The sequence below is a fragment of the Odocoileus virginianus genome, chromosome 3, assembly GCF_023699985.2.
Source record: "Odocoileus virginianus isolate 20LAN1187 ecotype Illinois chromosome 3, Ovbor_1.2, whole genome shotgun sequence".
Classification (NCBI taxonomy): domain Eukaryota; kingdom Metazoa; phylum Chordata; class Mammalia; order Artiodactyla; family Cervidae; genus Odocoileus; species Odocoileus virginianus.
In genome coordinates this window covers 43,452,222-43,463,681 of record NC_069676.1, presented here as the reverse complement: position 1 = coordinate 43,463,681, position 11,460 = coordinate 43,452,222, and the positions used below count along the sequence as shown (strand labels likewise).

Below are 11,460 nucleotides of genomic sequence, written 5' to 3'. Positions count from 1 at the left end.
CAAACTTGCCCCTGAAGATGTCATTCTCTCACTGTCTCACACATCCATGCATTCATTCACTCACCTACTCACTTGGCAAAGCCCATGTCTCCAATCCCAGCAAAGGCCCAGCAGAAGGGGTCTCTGCATCTCCAGTTCCCTCCACGTCACATGCCAAATACAGATTAGCCCCACCATCTCTGGAGAAGCTTAGATTCAGTTAATGGACTTTTTATAGCATGTAAATGTCACCTCAGTAAAGATGCCTATTAGCCACATAAATAGTGCACGCGTGTCCACGCGAAGCACAGGCTGTGGGCGGGTGGCAGCACCCACTGTCAGCACCTGCACCACCACTGAGGTTGTTTTCAAGCCTTCCAGCCGCGGGACTGGCATGTCTCTGTCAGAAGCTCTGGGCACATAACTAACCCCTTGTGTGACAGCTGCTTTCAGGAAGGTGCAGCAACATTCACTGCTGGATCTGATCTTTTCAGAGAACCCCTTAGTGTCCAGGAAAGTTGACCATGACCTGGACAGGAAGCCACGGGGCAAACATTCTGGTCATGGGCTACATCACCTTGAGCCCTGATGACCCCTAAAGAGGCACCAAAGGAAGGCAGTTCTTTCTCCCGGTGGGCACACATTCTAAGAAGTTCACATGGCTCCCCAGCCCTGGGGAGGGGACACCTTTTGGAGGAATAGGGGGAGGTACACAAAAAAATACTTCCGGACCTGAGTCAAAGTTCTCTCCCTAGCCAGGTACTGACCCAGCAGTGGGGGCATGCACACACAACACAGGCCCTGGGCTCCCTCTCCTGGGTGAGAACATCCCTGACTGGTGCCAACAGCATCAGCAAAGACTCTAAAGGCATCTCCTCAGGCCTTTCATGAGAAAGAGCCAGGCCACGTGTTCCATAGAAGAAGACACAAGAAATTGGTTTAACTGATAAGTTCCAATAAGCAGTGATCTTCCATGACTGAGTCTAGGGACCCTGAGAGAATCTTACAGAGGCATGGATCCTCTGCATTAAAAGGCAGAGACATCACTTTACCGACAAAGGTCCATACGGTTTTTCCAGTAGTCATGTGCAGATGTGACAGTGGACCATAACGTAGGCTGAGCACCGAAGAATGATGCTTTCGAACTGTGGTGCTGGGGAAGACTCTTGAGAGTCCCTTGGACAGAAAGGAGATCAAACCAGTCAATTCTAATGGAAATCAACCCTGCATATTCACTGGAAGGACTGATGCTGAAGCTCCAAAACTTTGGTTATCTGATGCAATGAGCTGACTCATTGGAAAAGACCCTGATGCTGGGAAAGATTGAAGGCAGGAGGAAAAAGAGGTGACAGAGCACGAGATGGTTGGATGGCATCATTGATTCAATGGATATGAGTTTGAGCAAACTCCAGGAGATGGTGGAGGAGAGGGGAACATGGCGTGTTGCAGTTCATGAGGTTGTAAAGGGTCAGACACAACTGAGTGACTGAACATCATGGACACTCTGCCCAGAAAACTTCACACAACACTTTTCATCCAGTGTCATAGGAAGCTCAAGTGAAGAAGTTCTGTCATAAAAGTTCCCCAACACAAGAAAACCAAGGCAGCCAAGCAACCCACAGGCAACTTTTACCCTCCCAGCCCCCAGTGCTCTAAAATACACAAGAAGAGGGCCATACCTGTGGTCAGAAGAAGGTCCAGGATCCACTCTGAGCCCGTTTGGGTCCCTGACCCCTTCTCAGCCGAAATGAAAATGAAGACTTCGGCTTGTCAGCATCCTAGTGGGGCACCCTCTCTAACTTCAGTTTTTCTGCCAGCACATGGAGGCCAGGACTGTCCACCCAGCTCTCCCGGCTGAAGATACCTCTATCAGGCTTCAGTTTCCCAGAAGATTCTGCCTCAACACCCAGAGACTGTACCAGACATGGCCCTGACCTACCGGCCCCTCTTGAGACTCGAGAGTCCTTGGACAACAAGGAAATCAAACCAGTCAATCCTAAGGATATCAACACTGACTATTCATTGGAAGGACTGACGCTGAAGCTCTAATACTTTGGCCACCTGTTGCAAAGAGCCGACTCATTGGAAAAGACCCTGATGCTGGGAAAGATTGAAGGCAGCAGAAGGAGTGACAGAGGATGAGATGGTGTGCTGTAGTCCATGCAGTCACAAAGAGTGGGACATGACTGAGTGACTGAACAACAATACTGCCCCCCCCCCCCAGGAGTGCTGGCTGCTGTGTTTTCTGTTGTCTGCCCTCTGTACTGACCCCAAGGCCATAATCAATGGGCTCCCATTGACCTAGAAGTCTGTGCCAAACTGATGCCCTGCCCTGGAACTCGTAATGAGAAAACCCCAAGAGAACTGCAGAACAGCAGAGGTTACAGCTGAAAATCATATTTCCAAAAGCCAGCTCTCCCTAAGCTGAGAGACAAAGCCAGAGGGCAGAGGAGAGGGTGAGGGCCTTCCACTGTTAGGTGGAGGGAGGCCAGCAGAGGGGAGTACCTGAACCATCATATCCTACCTGTGGGGCCCAGTAGTCCTACCCTGTGACCCACAGGTTGCCACCTACAGCCTGAGCTGAGCTGGGAGTTGGCTATTGGGCCCGAGGGACACTGAAACCCACAGGGGTTCCACCAAACATGTCTCCATAGACTCATGTCCTTCAAGCCCAAACGGGGAAGGAGGAGGGCTGATCACAGCCACCCCATGCAGGGGTAGGGTCTCTGGAATCTAGCCCAGCACTGTAATCCTCTGGGGAGCTTCAGAACACAGACCCTACCCAAGGGCAACTGACTACATAGATCTGGGGTGGGGCTGGGAGTTGACAGTGTCACAAAGCCCCCCAGGTGATCAGGATTCTGGGCCTGGCTTAAGAACCACTGGTTTGGGCCATACACCCCTTGCCTCACAAAAACAGAATCCCCCATATCTGGATGGCAAAGGACAAGGTTTGGGGAGTAATGGTGTTTTCTGGGAAGTTCCTCATCAGACTGGCCAAGCCTGCTCTGCTCTCTCTTGGGGCTCCAGATGCCACCCAGCCTCCTCCAGGAAGCCTACGCTTCTTGTGTGAGCTCCTCCCTGAGACCCACCTTCCCCACACTCGGCCATCCATCTGCTCTGTGATTTCCAGTCTCTACCACACATAGAACCCTTGTCCCTGGGGAGCCCCTGGCCTTCGGGGACTGGCCTCTGGCCTCTAGGATGCGGAGCGATCTCCCAGCCTCCGCTGAGCTCCTGCTCTCGGTTCAGGCCTGGCTGTGGGCTACGTGGGTGGGGCTGGCTGTGGCAGGCTGACTGTCTCCTTACTGACCTCACAGATCAATGGTGGCCCGTGTAGCCAGGCGCCCTGGTGAAGAGGAGACTGGCCCAGCAGGTCTTCACAGGCAGAGACAAGACACACCAGAGACCTGAGCTGGGGCCCTGTGACTCAGTCCAGAACCCAGGCTCATTCCAGCAAAACCTTCATACCTCTTCTTAAGTAATGGCACTCAGAAGGGCAGGTATGGGGGAGGCAGGATTTGGGAAGAGAGGAGGGGGAGAGGAGGAGAGGCGGTGCTTTCTGAAGCGCCTTCCAAGCCAAGCAGAGGGCTGGGTTCCCCAAATCCTGGCCCTTGTGTCAGCTCCTGCCCTGGCCTGCCACGGTCCTGAGCTATCCATGCAGCTGGAAGCGTGCAGGCGTGGAGAAGGCCCCACCATGCAAAATGTGCATTTGATCAAGGTTGAAAACATGGTGTAACATGAGTTCTCCTGATCTATTGGATTTCTGCAAAAGAGCCCTGAACTCCTCACTCAAGTTCAAACTCAGGTCTCGGGAAAAATGAGTTTGTTAATTCAAGCGATTCCCCAGTGGTTAGTAGTTTATACCACATGCTTTGAAACAATGTGGCCTGAGTCAGGGGAGAAATTGAATGACTTCCTAGGGGAGAAATTGAATGACTTCCTAGGGGAGAGGCAAGGCCTATCTGTTAACCTTGACAGGCTCTGAGGCCTGCTGCATTGGCGCGCCTGGCCCTCTGAGCACCCTCCCAGGAGGCTCAGGCAAGGGCTCCAGCTCCGCTGTGCACATACCCACACGGAGTGGCCCCCACTGTTCAGAAAACAGACAGCTTCCCAATCCTCCCCCCACCCCCGCCCTGCAGGCTGGAGAGCTGGTGTCTGCCATCGCTTGCCTCTCTAAGAAGTCTGTGTCTCCAGCGGGCACTGGGGTCCACCAGGACTCTCCCACCCAGCGGACCCAGGGAGCTCATGCTGGCCAGTGTGGGTGAGAGGTAGAGTCAGCCCTATTTGTGGGTTGGTCTCAGACAGTAAACCGCGGGGAAGACCTTTTGAAGAGAAGACTGATTACTAGAGAAGCCCTCCAGACTGCCTGGTAAACTCCATTCCCTCATCCAGAGAAGATATATTGGGCACCTGTTTCACGCCAGTTTCCATCCTAACCCATAGACACCTACCTCCCCAGTGTGGCCCAGGAGAATCCACAGGGGACAGTGATGGAACAATGATGATCACATATTAACAGCCTTCTTCAAGGCCCTTCCCAGGTGTTAATCCTCACAACAGCCCTTGAGAGAGGCACAGATGGGTAAACTGAGCCATAGGTCAGTCATCTGCCCAAGGCCACCCAGCTGGGCATCTGGAGTCAGGCAGTCCGGCCCCAGAACCTTTGCCCCAACCACCACTAGATCACTGTCCTCATCATTATTATAATAAAAGCACTGTCCTGCCTGCTGATCCTTCACAGGCACAACCTAGCACCCAGGAAGTGGTACCCTCAAGGGTCTAAGTAAACCCAGGGTCTGAGGCAAGGGCTCGGCCTGCTGGACCCCCACCCTGCTGGACATCAGACAAGATCAGACAAGATCTGAAACCTCTCAGCTTCTGCTTCCCTCACTTTAAAATGGGAATGATAATTATTCATAGAGTTCTCGAGATAATTACATGAAACAATGAAGATTAAAGGGCTTAGCACTTTACAGCATTTGCAGATAAAATTCTGGTAAAGGGGCTTCCTTGGTGGTCCAGTGGCTGAGAATCCACACTCCCAGTTCGAGGGGCCTGGGTTCGATCCCTGGTCAGGGACCTAAGATCCCACATGCCAAAACTAAGACCCAACATGGTCTCAATAAATAAATTAACCAATTTAAAAGCCTGGTAAAAGTTAGCTACCCTTTAGTAATTATAGGTATTAATATGTGATATATACAATGCCAGGGCACATAAGCCCTGATCAGGCCAAAGTTGGGGGAAAATACCCCTATTTATAACACTATATCCATACCATTATTATTTCCAACTGGGCTCCCATTCCACACTTTACCTAAAGGAAGTATCTTTACTCCCTATCCTGGATAAGCTGTGCAACACTCCCCTTTTCTTCCCCACCCCTCTTCCTTCCCCTCCCCTACAATCCCACCACAACCTCGAGCTCAAATACCGGTGCCACTGGTCATAGACAACAGACACGGCCACCAGAAACAAGACAAGGAACAAGAGACACTTGACACTTTTCAGGGGTTTGAGCATGAAATCCCCTGATGAACTGACATCTTTTGGCAGCATGTTCACATGTCCTTCCAACAAGTCCAGCAGGATGGAAACATTAAAATGATGCAAGGCCACGCTGTTCACAGGGGGAGGCCCTGACAACGCCACATCAGGGGGGACCAGCAAAGATGACCCATTTCCAGACTCCAAACCTCAACCAGAGCCACCGCCCGAGTGCGCACTCCTGCGCCTGATCCCCCCCCCCCGCCCCGCCGAGTGTGGATGGGGTGCGGCACTCTGTTGCTCAGTCTCTAAGTCATGGCTGACTCTCTGTGACCCCGTGGACTGCAGCCCAGCGAGGCAGGGGTTAGTCTCTCCTGCTAGGGAGCAGGTTAAGAACCAGAAAGGTGCGGAGTTGTTCCCGGGGTGGCTCAGTTTGTGGGACAGGGCTGGGACAGAGCCAGGTCTTCTGCTTCCTGGACGCTTGGCTGGGGGAGGGTGGGGCACCCCACACTGCACATCTCTGGATGGCTAAGCACTGCTTGTGCTGGCTGCTGAGCCAAGAGGTGGCAGCTCTGCCTCACAGCACCCTGGTCAAGCGTTCCATGAAATCATCCAAAGCCAACAGGAGCCCCAGGAATAGTCGGGCCGTAGCTGCGGCTTCCTCCCTAGCTGTGGGCATCTTCAGCTCCCTGGGGCCCTGGACTAAGTTCCACTCTCCATACACACGGAGGACACATGCTGAAGACCGGCCACTATTCCCAGACAAGGCCCACCCCTGGCAAGGCTGCGCAGCACCCAGGGGGATGGCCACCCCAGACCCCCTCTAGCTGGCTGCCGCCTCCCCAGTGCCGACAGGAACACTCACCGAGGGGACTGAACAGACACGGAGATGCTGAGCTCCCCAAGGCGGCCACCCCAGCTCCGCCCCACCCCAGCCCAGAAAGCAAAGGGCCACAGCCGCATCCCTAGACAGATGCCCTAATCCCAGCTGGGCTCAGATTCACACACACCTTTCACATCTGCGGCAGCAGCCCCGAAAGGCAAGCACCAGACAAGCAGCAGCTGGCCATGGAGGGCAGCCGAGTGGGACTGGCCCTACATCCCTTCCTGGGATACGGGGTGGTGGGAGGAGCTGGAGGAGCCTCTCTGCCTCAGGGACAAGCCTGTTCAGCACCAGACCTGGCAGCACAGGGCGCAGAGAGCTGAGAAACGGGCCCAGTTTTCACCCTACCAAATCCTTCAGGATGACTACGGAAGCCGCAAAAAATCAATTTTCTGCCGCTTCTCCAGAAACCAGGGTTTATTCTCCAAGTGTGCAGAACCTTGGCTCGACTGTTCCCCATCGGCTCCCACCATGCTTCTGGGGCGCCCAGCACGGCCCACCACCTCCCTTTCCCCTAGGCACTCAAACCCACACCCATGGCTGCACCAGGGCAAAGAACAGAGGCCTCATCTGGGAAAATCAGGCCAGGTGCCAGCTTCCTCCAAGAAGGAAGTGCTCCCATTTCCAGAGCACCAAACCATTGGGAGAGGACCCTTATACACAGCCATGCTGGGAGACCAGACTAAAGTCAGGGATGGGAGAAGATGGCAGAAGAGCTGCCGGACCCTGGGACCTCAGGGCAGAGATGAGAAACTCTGGGCACTAACATCAATGCCAGAGCTTTCTCAGCGTCAGTCTGCTGGCTGCCCCGGGCCCTGGCCCAGGACTGTGCCCTACCCCACCCTACCCCACCTTCTTAGCTGCAGGACCTGACCCAGGAAGCTCCTGACTGTCCTGGCCACAGCAGCCGGGCTGGGTGCGCTGATGCTTGGGCAACATATGTCACACACATGCACCAGCATTCAGCAAGGGCTGCCTGGTCCTGCCCCTGGGGGCCCCAGAATCATGGCTGTCACCCCGCAGCAGGACCCACTGAGCCAGAGGACCATCTGTGTGCAGCTTGGGCAGGCCTGTTCTCGAAGGCTTGGTCCTCATTCTTTCTCTAGTCACTCTGGACAGATCCCAGCATAGTTTTCAGTTTGCTCTTCGTGATTCTCAAGGTGTGGTCCCTGGACCAACAGCAGCAGCATCACCTGGGAACTTGGATGAAATGCATTCTCAGGCCCCACCCCAGGCCTCCTCATTCATAAATCTGGGGGTGGGGCACAGCTGTGTGTGTTTTAACAAGCCTTCTAGTCTGATGCAACTCTGGATGGCCGCGTTGTTGGGGTGGGCATGGCAGGGGGACAGGACTGGGGGTCAGGAGCTCCTCTGCTTTCCTTCAGCCCAAAGCACTGTAGTTACTTACCAAGCTAGCAAGCCTGAAAGAACACCTCTGCTCTCCTGGGGTGCTCCTCTGTGTGGCCCTGGGCTCCTTCTGGGCCCTCTCACCCTCAGGATGCTGAAAGGTTACCCCACTTCTCACTGCAGACCCCCAAACCCCAAGAACTCAGACTCATCATGAGTTGATGACTATCAAATGTTTATTCACATCACAAATTAAAATAATATTATACAACACACACTGACCACATCCCCATCTCAGGAGTCTTTGCTACTCCCTAAGCTACAACTGAAGCTGAAGCTCCAATACTTTGGCTACCTGATGTGAAGAGCTGATTCACTGGAAAAGACCCTGATGCTGGGAAAGCCTGATGGCAGGAGGAGAAGGGGACAACAGAGGATAAGACGGCATCACTGACTCAATGGACATGAGTTTGAGCACACTCCGGGAGATACTCAGGGAAGCCTGGCATGCTGCAGTTCACAGGGTCACAAAGAGCTGGACATGACTTAGCAACTGAACAACAGCAACAAAGCCAGAACACTCTTCTCCCGATCGGCACGCTTCACTCAGGTCTCTGAGCAATGTCACCTCTTCAGAGAGGCCTGTCCTTTCCATCCTACCTAAGGTCACTCTTCATTTGCTCTGTCTCCTTACCCAGATAACTTTTTCTGTATCTCCACTTCATAATGTTATTATATATTTACTCATTTGTTTGCACAGCTTTTGTGTTGTTTGGGGTCTCTTTCCCTCTCTAGGCTATCATCTTCATGAGGACAGGGATCTCATCCATTCACTGCTGCAGGCTCAGTGCCCGGCACACGCCTCCCACACAGTCGGAACTCAATCAGTATACCGGTAAATGAGTGCATGCATACAGAGAAACAAAAATCAGAGCTGTCCACTCCTTGTATTTAGCAATTCTTAAATACATAAAACACCCAGGCGAACTTGGAAATTAAATCCAAACAAAACTACCGACAAAATTAGATGATGTGTTTTGCTCCAGTTCAATTGCCAAGAATGGGTTTAATAGTAGAGAGATAGGGCCTCAAGCCAATTCTGTTGCTGTATTTTGATGTCATTAATACCACCACAGAGAGCGAATGCCTGCAAACAGATGTGTGCAAACAAAGTGGCATTAATAACTTTGAGGTTTTGTTTGCAAGGATAACCAGCTTTTATACAAAACCCAAATCCAGCACACAGGCCTGCAGCACCCATTTTAACAAGGGATTACTTGATAATTCTGCAGAGGTATCTTATTCACTTGAAGCCACATCAACCTTAAGATCACACTGAAAACCTGCCTTAAATAAACTCTTAATCTCCTCATCCTAATTCTAGCAATCTCTTCCTCACGTATTTCCCAGCAAAATTACTGCCAATAAACTTCAGCCTGTAGCTGAGTATCAAGCTGGGATCCCCTTGCCATATGCATGTGACCCTGGCCACCAGCACACTGGCATCTTGGACTCTGGCACTGCCCACTGGTGTGGGTCTTGTTCTGCCCTGGCTTTTCTCCATCTAAATTGATGCAACCAAACAATTTCCTCCATACAGTGGACTCGGGCTGTATTTCACCTTCCCTTGGAGCAAACCTAAACCATCAAATATGCTGACACCATCATGAAGACATGTAAATATTTCTTAAATCAGCCAGCAATACCAGGCTATAACATGTGTATCAAGATAGTATAGATAAGATCATACGAATTCCAAAGGCGGCAATCAAAATGGAAAAACAGACCTCTGAGAATGACAAACCAGAGCCCTGAGGCACTGATCTCTTTACCTATTCGAGGACCTTGGCACTTGTCGCCAAGCCCCTCCGGGGGACAGAGCAGAGCACTGAGGTGCTGAGTTCCAGCCCAGGGACTACGTCCCATCTTACAGTCGGAAATGCAACCACCAGGCCACCAGGAAACTATTAAAGTTCCAGTCCCAGAAGTGCCCACATGGAACTGCGAGTCAGTTCACTGGATTCACACGTGTTCTGAAATGATTCTGTAATTCTGGCATCGGCAAGGGCTTTCTAGGGATGAAGGCATAATGGGTGCCAGAGGTTTAATTAAAAATTTATGGGAGAAAACTTACACTTGAGAACACTATATCCTCTCTCTCTCTCCAGCCTGGGTCTTGCTTCCCTTGCCAATATGGACAAGAGCACCATGATTCTGTTTTATGAGGGTACTTTTAAGTCCTGGGCTGCCTGCTACAGGATGTGCCTGCAAGGGGAGTCCTTCTGCAATGTGACGGGGCTTCTGGCACCCTACCCAAATGCTCACCGTGGCCTGGCACGTGTCCTCAGGGTGGGTGCCAGCCAAGACCAGCCACCCCGGAGGTCTGACGTTGAGTTAAGCAGGCCAGAGGGTCACCTGGTCCAATCTCCTGCCTACACACAGGCCCCCAGCACAACCATGGGATGGGACTTGGCTCAGCTCCCCAGGGCATCAGCCTAGAGCAAAAACAACTCTCCTTATTCATGCCTTCTTGCCTGGAGAATCCCATGGATGAGGAGCCTGGTGGGCTCCATAGGGTCGCAAACAGTCAGACACGACTGACATGATCTAGCACACACACACACGGCCCCTCAGTCTCTTCAGATGCTGAGGATGGTATTCAGTACATCAAACATCCAAGGAGGAAAACCTATCCTCAGCCTGTCCCTTCACATGGTGGAGGAAGCAGTTCTCATAGGGTCTCTCCAAGGCCTCAGGCTGCTTGTCCCTGTGACTGGAGGACCAGCCCCTTCCCCTCCTGGTGGTATCTCTCCCTCTCCCTCTCACACACCCACAGAAAGCCTCCACCCGGGCTAACACGGCCTCCTACCCAGTCTCCAACAGGAGGGAGTGCCCTGTTTGCTGAGAAGGCATGTTGTGTATCAGTCACCTCCACTCACTGCTCAGGCGTGAGGGTGAAGCCAGGAACCTCCAGAGACAAAGGCCTAGTAGCCCCACCAAGCCAGGGGCCAGTCAGCCCAGGGAGTGGCATCCATGGGGAAGAACAGGCCCGGGACTAGTCCCTTAGCTGGTGTCAACTCTGCCCACCTCTCAGGGAGGAAGCCCCCCTGCCAGGGCCCCCAAGACTTGGCTCTGTGCCCCCCATCCCCCCACCTGACCTCAGGGAGGCATCTGGGCTCTTCCATGTTGCCAGTGGCCACCTGTACACCCACAAACAGGCCCCAACTTTCTGTTCAAGGGCCAGAGCAAGGAGACTGGGGTCCCAAGAGGAAGAGGGACTTGTCTAGCCACGCACCAACCTAGCCCCACTTTTAGTGGGAGAGAAACCAAGGCCTTTCCTTGAGAAGCTTCTTGACCATTAGCACCATTAAAGGAAGGGGGATTGAAAAGTGACTTGGAAGCAGCTTGGTCAGGCCACCCATCCTTTTGGCAAATTTCCTCCCTGGCTCCCCAAGCCAGGAGGCTGAGGGGAAACAATGCTGGGCCCGTGGTGGGAGTTGGGGCATCTTGGGCCATGAACCCCCAGTGACCTCAGTGGGTTGAAAGGGCTGGCTGGCTCCTGCCTCAATCAAGTATGGGCACAGTGAGAGGGGTAGTGGGGAGGGGCCTTGGCAGCAACCCCACCTTGACCCAAGGGCACCTCACAGAGGTGGTGGAGGAAGGAGCCTTGGGAGGGCATATGCTGGGGTGTTGGATCTGACCTTTGGGAGAAAGCAACAATTAGCATGTGGATCAGTCATGTGCCCTGCCTCCAAGGCCCC

The 11,460-nt window shown here is 53.0% G+C and overlaps 1 long non-coding RNA gene across 1 annotated transcript; it reads left to right on the top strand.

Annotated features, from left to right (window-relative positions):
• Positions 1 to 2,777: 2,777 nt before the first annotated feature.
• On the top strand, positions 2,778 to 5,157 carry LOC110146911 (uncharacterized). The gene is made up of 3 exons (XR_002316681.2): positions 2,778 to 3,048; positions 3,300 to 3,482; positions 4,122 to 5,157. It is a non-coding gene; the product is annotated as an uncharacterized lncRNA (long non-coding RNA).
• Positions 5,158 to 11,460: the final 6,303 nt, after the last annotated feature.